General features: G+C 37.6%; 1 non-coding gene across 1 annotated transcript; it reads left to right on the forward strand.

The window, feature by feature from the left end:
- Positions 1-3,896: 3,896 nt before the first annotated feature.
- Trnas-cga (transfer RNA serine (anticodon CGA)) lies at positions 3,897-3,971 on the forward strand. Its single transcript has one exon. It is a non-coding gene; the product is annotated as a tRNA-Ser (tRNA).
- Positions 3,972-12,553: the final 8,582 nt, after the last annotated feature.

The raw sequence follows: 12,553 nt of genomic DNA on the forward strand, positions 1-12,553 counted from the left end.
AAAAATTCAGTAACCTGGTAAATTTTGGACGACACCAATGCTGCGTCATGGCCATGTAAGATCATTCTGAATAAAAAGCAAAAATTCTTACCTCGATAAAGTCGGCAACTATCTGCTCTGACAATAGCTTTTTCCGGCATAGCTCTGTGCAATGCTGGCCTATACATTTGTCATTTATGAAAGGAAGCAACTGATTTTTCTTTTGTAACAATTGGAATGATCATGGATTGGAGAAATTAGTAAATTCTTTAAACTGAAATGAATGGTAGTTAGAAATTACTTTATATGACAAAGATTATTATTAGGACATTTTTAAAAGATTTACATGGGAGTTCACATAACATTACTAGATATGCGCGAGGCTGCTTTTACCTTATACTATAACGCTCAGGCTCCGCCATCGCTGCACCAAGACCGGCCCAGCCAATTCGATACACCAGACTGCTAGCTAGCAACAACTTACTGCTACACAGTTCCTACTGCATACAACACTGCTCTTTGGTCTCAGATTCTCTTATAGCTTACATATCGCAGGCAGCGCATACCTCTTACATAACCCTCCACTAGGGGGGGTGGGGGGGCAAAAATTTGGCAGCGATGGTGAGTGAATCGGACTTGCCATGAGCAACAATTTTTTTCTAAAATCTACTTAATTAACTAAGTTGACAGTCACAGAGTATATACATATATATATAAGTGCAGAACATGAAATGAAATAGAGTGCACATGCACTGAGTACGGAACATATCAAGAAATCACAAAATGTATACACAATAAATACAAAATGTATTAACAAATGACAAAGTGCACACGCGCTATAAAACTCTTTAGCATTTTTACAAAACATATCATGGAGTGAAATAAAGTGCACACGCACTGTAGAAGTCTTTAGCATTTTTACATAACATATCATGGAGTGAAATGAAGTGCACACGCACTGTAGAAGTCTCTATCACTTTACAAGAATTTAAACGCACTGTGTAAGTCTTTACCATTTTACAAGAACTAGGAAAGGTATGGGAAGGATTGCACCATGGTTGTAGCACAGTAGGTTGCACGTGGCTGCACTGAAAGTCCATATCTTTCTACAGAAGCACAACACCAAGTGAGACAATCTGAAGTTCTATTCCTGAAGTATTTATCAGAGTAGCCAAGACACTGAAATGTTGTATTAATATTGTATATTATCATTTTGGTAGTACATTAGTTACACGAAATATTATAACCATAATAACATCTCCATTGTTCAAAGTGGTGGACAGCATGATGTGTCAACACCACACTCTTTCATCAACGTAGAATTAGTGCAAAAACCAAATATGGTGCTCCATGATCATAAGGATGGACAGGACAAACGGATATTGCAATAATTTCTGGTAATTAGGTCAGAAGGGGTGGGAGACTGCCGCTAAAGGCGGAAGAATCAGCAATGATCAACGAAATGAGGATGCAGAAGGCAATGGAAACCACTGCATTAAAGACACGTAACGTGTATCCACAGGACATGTGGCCTGTATTTGAAGAAGTGTCATGATGATCTCTCCATTGGCAACAGATTCCGGAATAGTCCCCCATTCGGATCTCCGGGAGGGGACTGCCAAGGGGGACGTTACCATGAGAGAAAAATTGAATAATCAACTAAAGGATAACGTTCTACGAGTCGGGCCGTGGAATGTCAGAAGCTTGAACGTGGTAGGGAAACTAGAAAATCTGAAAAGGGAAATGCATAGGCTTAATCTAGATATAGTAGGGGTCAGTGAAGTGAAGTGGAAGGAAGACAAAGATTTCTGGTCAGATGAGTATCGGCTAATATCAACAGCAGCAGAAATTGGTATAACAGGTGTAGGATTCGTTATGAATAGGAAGGTAGGGCAGAGGGTGTGTTACTGTGAACAGTTCAGTGACCGGGTTGTTCTAATCAGAATCGACAGCAGACCAACTCCAACAACGATAGTTCAGGTATACATGCCGACGTCGCAAGCTGAAGATGAAAGATATTGAAAGGGTAATGCAGTATGTAAAGGGGGACGAAAATCTAATAGTCATGGGCGACTGGAATTCAGTTGTAGGGGAAGGAGTAGAAGAAAAGGTTACAGGAGACAAGGAATGAAAGAGGAGAAAGACTAATTGAATTCTGTAACAAGTTTCAGCTAGTAATAGCGAATACCCTGTTCAAGAATCACAAGAGGAGGAGGTATACTTGGAAAAGTCCTGGAGATACTGGAAGATTTCAATTAGATAACATCATGGTCAGACAGAGATTCCGAAATCAGATACTGGATTGTAAGGCGTACCCAGGAGCAGATATAGACTCAGATCACAATATAGTACTGATGAAGAGTAGGCTGAAGTTCAAGACATTAGTCAGGAAGAATCAATACGCAAAGAAGTGGGATACGGAAGTACTAAGGAATAACGAGATACGTTTGAAGTTCTCTAACACTATAGATACAGCAATAAGGAATAGCGCAGTAGGCAGTACAGTTGAAGAGGGATGGACATCTCTAAAAAGGGCCATCACAGAAGCTGGGAAGGAAAACATAGGTACAAAGAAGGTAGCAGCGAAGAAATCATGGGTAACAAAAGAAATACTTCAGTTGATTGATGAAAGGAGGAAGTACAAACATGTTCCGGGAAAATCAGGAATACAGAAATACAAGTCGCTGAGAAATGAAATAAATAGGAAGTGCAGGGAAGCTAAGACGAAATGGCTGCAAGAAAAATGTGAAGACATCGAAGAAGATATGATTGTCGGAAGGACAGACTCAGCATACTGGAAAGTCGAAACAACTTTTGGTGACATTAATAGCAGCGGTGGTAACATTAAGAGTGCAACGGGAATCCCACTGTTAAATGCAGAGGAGACAGTAGATAGGTGGAAAGAATACACTGAAAGCCTCTATGAGGGTGAAGATTTGTCTGATGTGATAGAAGAAGAAACAGGGGTCGATTTAGAAGAGATAGGGGATCCAGTATTAGAATCGGAATTTAAAAGAGCTTTGGAGGAATTACGGTCAGACAAGGCAGAAGGGATAGATAACATTCCATCAGAATTTCTAAAATCATTTGGGGAAGTGGCAACAAAACGGCTATTCACGTTGGTGTGTAGAATATATGAGTCTGGCGACATACCATCTGACTTTCGGAAAAGCATCATTCACACAATTCCGAAGACGGCAAGAGCTGACAAGTGCGAGAATTATCCCACAATCAGCTTAACAGCTCAAGCATCGAAGCTACTTACAAGAATAATATACAGAAGAATGGAAAAGAAAATTGAGAATGCGCTAGGTGACGATCAGTTTGGCTTTAAGAAAAGTAAAGGGACGAGAGAGGCAATTCTGACGCAACGGATATTAATGGAAGCAAGGCTAAAGAAAAATCAAGACACTTTCATTGGATTTGTCGACCTGGAAAAAGCGTTCGACAATATAAAATGGTGCAAGCTGTTCGAGATTATGAAAAAAGTTGGGGTAATCTATAGGGGGAGACGGGTCATATACAATATGTACAACAACCAAGAGGGAATAATAAGAGTGGACGATCAAGAACGAAGTGCTCGTATTAAGAAGGGTGTAATACAAGGCTGTAGCCTTTCGCCCCTACTCTTCAATCTGTACATCGAGGAAGCAATTATGGAAATAAAAGAAAGGTTCAGGAGTGGAATTAAAATACAAGGTGAAAGGATATCAATGATACGAATCGCTGATGACATTGCTATCCTGAGTGAAAGTGAAGAAGAATTAAATGATCTGCTCAACGGAATGAACAGTCTAATGAGTACACAGTATGGTTTGAGAGTAAATCGGAGAAAGACGAAGGTAATGAGAAGTTTCCAGAATGAGATTAGACGAGGTACTGGCAGAAGTAAAGCTGTGAGTACCGGGCGTGAGTCGTGCTTCGGTAGCTCAGTTGGTAGAGCACTTGCCCGCGAAAGGCAAAGGTCCCGAGTTCGAGTCTCGGCCGGGCACACAGTTTTAATCTGCCAGGAAGTTTCGTAATGAGAAGTAGTAGAAATGAGAACAGCGAGAAACTTAACATCAGGATTGATGGTCACGAAGTCAATGAAGTTAAGGAATTCTGCTACCTAGGCAGTAAAATAACCAATGACGCATGGAGCAAGGAGGGCATCAAAAGCAGACTCGCTATGGCAAAAAAGGCATTTCTGGTCAAGAGAAGTCTATTAATATCAAATACCGGCCTTAATTTGAGGAAGAATTTTCTGAGGATGTACGTCTTGAGTACAGCATTGTATGGTAGTGAAACATGGACTGTGGGAAAACCGGAACAGAAGAGAATCGAAGTATTTGAGATGTGGTGCTATAGACAAATGTTGAAAATTAGGTGGACTGATAAGGTAAGGAATGAGGAGGTTCTACGCAGAATCGGAGAGGAAAGGAATATGTGGAAAACACTGATAAGGAGAAGGGACAGGATGATAGGACATCTGCTAAGGCATGAGGGAATGACTTCCATGGTACTAGAGGGAGCTGTAGAGGGCAAATACTGTAGAGGAAGACAGAGATTGGAATACGTCAAGCAAATAATTGAGGACGTAGGTTGCAAGTGCTACAATGAGATGAAGAGGTTAGCACAGGAAAGGAATTCGTGGCGGGCTGCATCAAAGCAGTCAGTAGACTGATGACCAAAAAAAAGAAAGGTCAGTAGGTGAAGGACATTAAGTCTTATGCTAGTCATCATTGAGAATTACACTAGTCTATCAATCGATTTGAGTAATTGGTGGCACTCATCGCCTAGTTACTAAACATTTCTGTACCATGTATGAAGTATTACAGAATAATATTCATAAATCATCTGATTACAGTGAATATTGGCACTCATAGGCCAGTTACAAACCATCAGAAGTCATCATTTAAAACAGGAGCTAATGAGTGTAGCATCAAGCTACTGGTATTCATATATAATAGCATGTAAGTGACATAATACAAATTTAAAATATAAGAAACAGTGACATTCATGGGCCAGTTACTAAACATATAGCAAGTATTGAACATTGTTGTTGTTGTTGTGGTCTTCAGTCCTGAGACTGGTTTGATGCAGCTCTCCATGCTACTCTATCCTGTGCAAGCTTTTTCATCTCCCAGTACCTACTGCAACCTACATCCTTCTGAATCTGCTTAGTGTATTCATCTCTTGGTCTCCCTCTACGATTTTTACCCTCCACGCTGCCCTCCAATACTAAATTGGTGATCCCTTGATGCCTCATAACATGTCCTACCAACCGATCCCTTCTTCTGGTCAAGTTGTGCCACAAACTTCTCTTCTCCCCAATCCTATTCAATACTTCCTCATTAGTTATGTGATCTACCCATCTAATCTTCAGCATTCTTCTGTAGCACCACATTTCGAAAGCTTCTATTCTCTTTTTGTCCAAACTATTTATCGTCCATGTTTCACTTCCATACATGGCTACACTCCATACGAATACTTTCAGAAATGACTTCCTGACACTTAAATCAATACTGGATGTTAACAAATTTCTCTTCTTCAGAAACGCTTTCCTTGCCATTGCCAGCCTACATTTTATATCCTCTCTACTTCGACCATCATCAGTTATTTTGCTGCCCAAATAGCAAAACTCCTTTACTACTTTAAGTGCCTCATTTCCTAATCTAATACCCTCAGCATCACCCGACTTAATTAGACTACATTCCATTATCCTTGTTTTGCTTTTGTTGATGTTCATCTTATATCCTCCTTTCAAGACACTGTCCATTCCATTCAACTGCTCTTCCAAGTGCTTTGCTGTCTCTGACAGAATTACAATGTCATCGGCGAACCTCAAAGTTTTTATTTCTTCTCCATGAATTTTAATACCTACTCCGAATTTTTCTTTTGTTTCCTTTACTGCTTGCTCAATATACAGATTGAACAACATCGGGGAGAGGCTACAACCCTGTCTTACTCCCTTCCCAACCACTGCTTCCCTTTCATGTCCCTCGACTCTTATAACTGCCATCTGGTTTCTGTATAGATTGTAAATAGCCTTTCGCTCCCTGTATTTTACCCCTGCCACCTTTAGAATTTGAAAGAGATTATTCCAGTCAACATTGTCAAAAGCTTTCTCTAAGTCTACAAATGCTAGAAACGTAGGTTTGCCTTTCCTTAATCTTTCTTCTAAGATAAGTCGTAAGGTCAGTATTGCCTCACGTGTTCCAGTGTTTCTACGGAATCCAAACTGATCTTCCCCGAGGTTGGCTTCTACTAGCATTTCCATTCGTCTGTAAAGAATTCGTGTTAGTATTTGGCAGCTGTGACTTATTAAGCTGATAGTTCGGTAATTTTCACATCTGTCAACACCTGCTTTCTTTGGGATTGGAATTATTATATTCTTCTTGAAGTCTGAGGGTATTTCGCCTGTTTCATACATCTTGCTCACCAGATGGTAGAGTTTTGTCAGGACTGGCTCTCCCACGGCCGTCAGTAGTTCCAATGGAATATTGTCTACTCCGGGGGCCTTGTTTCGACTCAAGTCTTTCAGTGCTCTGTCAAACTCTTCACGCAGTATCGTATCTCCCATGTCATCTTCATCTACTCCTCTTCCATTTCCGTAATATTGTCCTCAAGTACATCGCCCTTGTATAGACCCTCTACATACTCCTTCCACCTTTCTGCTTTCCCTTCTTTCCTTAGAACTGGGTTGCCATCTGAGCTTGTAACCTCCCCACCGTAATTTTAAAAGAAAGAAAGACAATACTTAATACAAATATGACAATATTTAATTATGAATGCTAATGGACACTGCTCTAAGCGTAACCTGCCCACAATGAAATGTACTGACAATGGCAACAAAATGTGAAATTCGCAATCTAACTCAGATATAAATTCTTCAGCAAAAAATTAAAGTCCATTCAGTGATAAGAAAATTCAATTAAACCGAAATATCGGTCTTTGGCCCTGTGTAAAACAATCAGAATTAAAGTCTTACCTCAGAATAACTGGATGTCAAATTTCTGCTCTTATTTCAGCGCACGGCTTGGAGGAACTGCATTGCAAATAATAATATTCCTTTTTTCTGTGAATTTACTGAAATTTTTCTTCAAAAGAAGTGGAATGAAATGGGAAGTGCAACGAAATCTTTAGTTCAATAAAAAATAAAATTTTTTAAAAAAATGCTTTTGAAATTAAAATTATTATTGGGGCACTTGTTGGAGAATAATTACAATAAATAAATTTTTACATTATCTAATGATTATATTAATTAACAGTATACCTCATTCAGCATCTTGACCAGTGTTGCCGACCGCCTACATCACACAACACACTGGGCTGCTACTACTGACCGACCGCTCTGCATGACGACTATTAGCGTACCGCACTGCGCGACTGCTACTGACAGAGTACTGCCCTCAACTAGACAGAGCTACAGACTCGCAACGACTACTGACAGACTGAGAACCGCTCGCAACACTCGCGCGGTCAAGCGCAAACTCTCTGGTCACAGATGCTACAATGCCTCGCCATCGCTGCTATGTTACATACGTGTTTCATAACCCTCCACTGGGGGGGCAAAAATTTGGCAGCGATGGTGAGTCATTTGGACTTGCCAAGCGCGGCAAAATTTTTCTTTAATTAACAAAATCCTACAACTTACAGAATATTTAAATGTTGTGCACACGCACTAAGTACAAAATATATCAGACAAAGACAAAATGTGAGTACAAAACGTAGTAGCAAATCAGAAAAATGTATATACAAATTATTTGACAGAAAACAAAGAGCACAGGCACTGAAAAAAATTCTTTAGCATATTCAGAACAAATAAACAGACTGGCAAAATATTACATTGACAAGTGACATGAGTGCACATTCACTGTAGTTCAGAAAATAAAAAAAATGTATATACAATATAAAAGACAAGAGTGTACATATACTGTACTTCAGAACAAATCGAAAAATGTCTTTAGCATTTTCGCAATAAATAAACATAATGGCAAGAAAATCATGTCCAAAGTGCACATGCACTGAAAAATGTCTTTAGCATTTTCACAACAAATAAACATAATGGCAAACATCATGTCGACCAGTGACATAAGTGTACTCGCACTGGAGTTCAGCGAATCGAAAAAAATGTATAACCTACGAACAGAAATGATGTTACCAAAAAAATGATTTTCATTATGTGACAAGAATTAGGATAGGAAAGGGAAGGATTGCATCATGGTTGTAGCACTTTAGATTGCACACAGCTGTTCTGAAAGTCCATATCTTTCCACAGAAGTACAACACCAAGTGACACAACTTGAAGTTCTTTTCCCATCAGAATTTATCAGTGTAGCCAAGACACTGAACTGTCGTAGTAATGTTCCATGTTTACATTTTGGCAGTACATTAGGTACACCAAACAGTGGGACCATAATAACGTCTTCATTGCTCACGGTGGTGGACAGCATGTCGTGTCAACACCACGCTCTTACAAGGCACACCAACGTAGAATTAGTGCAAAAACCAAATATAGTGCTCCATGATCACTAGGATAAACAGGACAAATGGACATTGCAGTAATTTAGGGTAGTCAGCTTATGAGGTGAAGGACATCAAGTCACATAATATTGACAATTACAGACTTCATTGATAGTTTGTGGCATCCATAGCCCAGTTATTGAACATTTCTGTACCAAGTATGTAGTATTACAGAAAAATGTTCATTAAGTGTTTTACATAGGATCAGTAGCCTTCTTTTCCTGGTTACAAAGTATTATGAAATAATCGCCTTCTTTTCAGTTACAGAATATAATTAAGAATCATTAACCTTCTCCTAATTACAGTTAATTAATCATTTGTCATTCCAATAATAATCATTAGCCTTTTCCTAATTACAGTTAATTAATCATTTGTCGTTAATTAATCATTTGTCTAATTACAGTTAATTAATCATTTGTCGTTAATTAATCATTTGTCTAATTACAGTTAATTAATCATTTGTCGTTAATTAATAATTTGTCTAATTACAGTTAATTAATCATTTGTCGTTAATTAATCATTTGTCATTCTAATATAGTAAGAATCATTAGTCTTCTCCTAATTACAAAGCATTATTAAACAGTCACATTCATTTCCAATTACAAAGTATGAACATTGCAAACAAGAGTTAATTAATGGCATAATTAAGAACAATTCATCGAGTGACATTAATTATTGGCACTCAGTGGCCACTAAGTATTGAATAGAATAAAACATAGTTCATCATTCAGTATTATTCAGATCATTACGAAGTCATTATTAAAAATCAGTTAATTACAGTCATAGCATTAATAATCACAGGCATTATAAGTAGTCTCATTACCATAAACAGTGTTCCTCCTTCAGTAGTATTCAGATCATTACAAAGTCATTATTAAAATCAGCTAGTTACAATCAAAGCATTAATAATCATGGGCATTATAAGTAGTCTCATTACAATAAACAGTGGCAGTTATTAGCCAGTGACAAAGCATTATCTTAAATATATACTTTTTTTTTTGTCTCATGAAGAAGTCATTACTGAAGCGACATACTATTCAGAGCTAATCAGTATTATTCAGAATTATCATAAACTAGTGACATTATGTGGGACTGGTAATACATTTTTTTGGTTGCAATGCATTGCGTTGGGATCGATAATTAATTGCTGAAACATAACACTATTTGCTTTTGACCTATTGCAGCAAATGAGGATAGTAACGTCATTCGTCATGAGTCAGCTGTAGTAAGGTTATGTAACAAGGCAGTACATGTGATCACATTTATAAACGATAGACACAAATGGGTAAAAATATAAAAATGCAAGTACTAGAACAGGTATAATAAGTAACAGGTTTAGTAAGTATCATGAAAAGCTTCTCCTGGAAAAAATACAAAAACGGATTATTGACCTGAAAGAAGAAACGCACACTATGCTGAAAAGTAGTGAACTTCGAATTAACAGGTAGTGAAATGTGTATAAATTGTGTTCCATAGCTGTCCTTTCCAAAACTTTCCGTCATCCTACTATGCAATATAACACCTGCTGTCAAAACAAACTGCAACAAACACTTAAATAACTACATAGCATAAATATAAAACTCCAACATTATCCTCATCTGTAAAGAAAAAACTTCATTATCAATCACTTCAATATCCATATTATCATAACTTCACTATTATCATCACCTGTAAATAAAAACTTCATTATTCATAATACCATATCCTTCATCATTATTCATCAGTATTCATTATCATCTGCAAAAAATCACTTCATTACTCATTATACAACTATTCCTTATCTCAAGCATATTTCATCACTAAAACTAAGATGTGTAGTTCAGTCTGACAGCCTGCATCAATCACCTTGTATTCTGAAAGAAAAAATTAGTTAAGACTGCTATTCTGTGATGAGTATAGTATAGTCTTGTTAATGCTTGTTAATCCTGATCCATTTACTCTTCCTCATACAGTTATTGCATCTCCTTTCGTTTATCCCGTAGGTGAAATTCCCATTTCTGTTGAATTTATTTCTTACATGCATCATTTCTTTCTGAAATTGATGACAGAGTTTAATGTCCTGCATTTAAATCATATACCCATTAAATAATGACTGGTTTATGGTAACATAATTAGCCGTACAGCATAACATGACAGAAAACGTAATATGTCAAAGGCATTGACAGTGTTCAGAGGCAAAATGTACAGATAATATTACAATGCAGCAGCAAAAAAAATGTAAAACAGTCACGATGTTGAGATGTCATAGGGCAAAAAAAAAAATGTCAAAGTCGACTGGTGTGTGTTATATCTTAATTATTTCACAGTGCATATAAACAAAACTGGAATACAATCGTACATAAAAAAGACAAATGTGACGTTCGTTGTGTTCAGCTTGTATGTAGTGTAGTTAATAGAGGCGAGAATTAAAGCCTTTAATGAGGAAAAAAGTGTAATGAAATTAACATGTCATTAGCTAACATTGCATAATTAGTCATAAAATACGTAAGTTCATCTGGAAAAATATGCACGGTCTGATGTGTAACGACAAGAAAAGCGACCTGCTAACCTTACCTTGCCGGGCACTTGCCAAGAAAAAATACGATAATCATCAGTAATTAGTCACGTGAAATAATTGCATTAGTAAATGGCATCATAGTGTGTTGAATCATACAGTGGTTTCACTCAATAAACGGTTTAATGTTTGAGATATGGTGATTGCCTTTCGATTTTCTGGTTCTCAAAGTTTCGACGTGTACAACATTGGGGTGAGGGATGCTGCGAATCCGATATGGACCTGCGTATAGAAGTTCAAATTTACTGCACTTACCTTTTAATTTACTGGATAAATAGTGTGTACGTACTAATATCTTCTGTCCAACGTGAAAGTCGCGGCGTGTACAAACCTGTTTTTGCTGTCTTCTCCGGCGCTCTGCGGCACGTTTGATGTTCTTCAGCGCAATGTCAATTATTTCGTGGTGTCTTAGTCGCCTACATTTGGGTAATTTTACTAATTCTTTAATTTTGTTCGGTGGTTCAACGTTTTTCAGTATAACAGTCGGAGATAGCATAGTGGATTCATTTGGAATGGAATTAATTACATCTTGGAATGAGAGTATGTGTGTATCCCAATCAATATGTCTTTTGTGGCAGTATACTCTACACAGTTTACCAATTTCTTTCATTAATCTTTCACAGGGGTTCGAAGAAGCGTGGTACTTGGATATATAAATCGGAGAAATGTTTCTAGCTCGTAACATGCGTGTCCATACGCTACTACGAAATTGTGATCCATTATCAGAAATTACTTTCATTACATGCCCTACATGAGATAGAAAATGTTTTACAAATGCTTTCGAAACAGTTTTAGCAGTAGCTTTGCGTAACGGAGTGAAAGTAACAAATTTCGAAGTGAGCTCAACAGCGACAAAAAATGTAGCAAAAACCTCTGTTAGTTCTCGGAATCGGACCAAAAATATCTACTGCGGCCATATGTCTTAATTTAACAGGTATAATGGGATATAAAGGAGGAATATGTGAAGTGGTGTCTGATTTAGCTTTCTGGCAAATTTTACAAGACGCTAAAACTCGTCGTATACGTTTTTCCATGTTAGTAAAATAACAGTTCTGTCTCAGTATAAGAAAACATTTTCGTGCTCCGTAATGTGCGTAGCTTAAATGAGTGTACCAAATTAATTTGTTAACCAGTTCGTCAGGAATGCATAATAACCAATTGTTGCTGTCAGGATGAGAGCGGCGAAACAGAACGTCTTTGCGTACAGTGTAATGGTTTCTAATCGTAACATTTTTTTTATCTTGCCAAAGGTGTTTAATTTCTTTCCACACATTGTCTTTATTTTGCTCCTTTGCTATGTCCTGTAATGACGATGAAATAAAGTTTTCAAATGCAACTTGTTGAATGTACATGACACTGAAATTTGTTTTGCAGAAGTTGGTCGCTACGTCTTGCTGATTGTTGCCGAGAGAACGCGATAGTGCGTATGCTATAACATTTTGCGTACCAGGAATGTGAACTATTGTAAAATTAAATTCTTGCAAATAAAGTTTCCATCTGCTTAATCTGTCGTGA

Source organism: Schistocerca serialis, chromosome 4, assembly GCF_023864345.2.
Source record: "Schistocerca serialis cubense isolate TAMUIC-IGC-003099 chromosome 4, iqSchSeri2.2, whole genome shotgun sequence".
In the NCBI taxonomy this organism is placed as follows: domain Eukaryota; kingdom Metazoa; phylum Arthropoda; class Insecta; order Orthoptera; family Acrididae; genus Schistocerca; species Schistocerca serialis.